This window comes from Apis dorsata, unplaced genomic scaffold, assembly GCF_000469605.1.
Source record: "Apis dorsata unplaced genomic scaffold, Apis dorsata 1.3 scaffold_676, whole genome shotgun sequence".
NCBI classification, from domain to species: Eukaryota; Metazoa; Arthropoda; class Insecta; order Hymenoptera; family Apidae; genus Apis; species Apis dorsata.
In genome coordinates, this window is record NW_006263858.1 from 60,666 (window position 1) to 61,372 (window position 707).

The 707-nt window shown below is 38.3% G+C and overlaps 1 protein-coding gene across 1 annotated transcript in view; it reads left to right on the forward strand.

The window, feature by feature from the left end:
• LOC102681748 (A disintegrin and metalloproteinase with thrombospondin motifs 9) overlaps positions 1-707 on the forward strand; it is a 113,734-nt gene that overhangs the window by 40,740 nt on the left and 72,287 nt on the right. The gene's annotated exons all lie outside the window — the stretch shown is intronic.

Sequence of the window (707 nt, forward strand, 5' to 3'; positions counted from 1 at the left end):
TTTTTCTCTTTCTGTAAAAGTTGCGTCGTAGGAGTCGTAAAGAACGTATAATTGCTTGTTTCTGTACGATCTTTGTGTATCTGAGACAAAGATCGAAAAGAGAAACTTAAAAGGCCAGTTGCTAACAACTGCATCTGTTGTTTAACTTTAGCAATTGTTTGCAAATGTTTCTCCCTGCTTTTCTCGACTTGTAAATTTCGAAATAAGTTTCCATTCATCTCGAATCCAAGTGTCTATCATAAAAATTATATAATATAAATATTTAACGCAAATATTCTCACCATTTTCCCTATATATATAATAAAATCGCGAAGAAAATAAAATTTCAAAATACCCAATCCAAAATTGAGAAAAAATCGATGAAAAATTCATCAATTTCGATCTACGAAAAACTCCATCGTTTCCCCAACCCTTTCACAGAAAATCACGAACCATCCACCCGTCCAAAATGCGATCGAACAATGCTCTCAACAACCTCCCATGCGCCTCTTGCTCCCGTACAGTCGTAACTTCTTTTACCTTGGCCATAAACCGTCAGGGTTAAAATAGGCCGTCAAAAGACGTAACCGAAGTGCTGTCTTTTCTCCGTTTTAATTGCCACGGATCGTCAACAGCCTCGTTAACGGGGTGTAAATCAATTCCTTCCTTTCTTCCACGACTCTCTTGTTTCCCCTTCCTCCTCCTCCTCTCTCTCTCTCTCTCTCTCT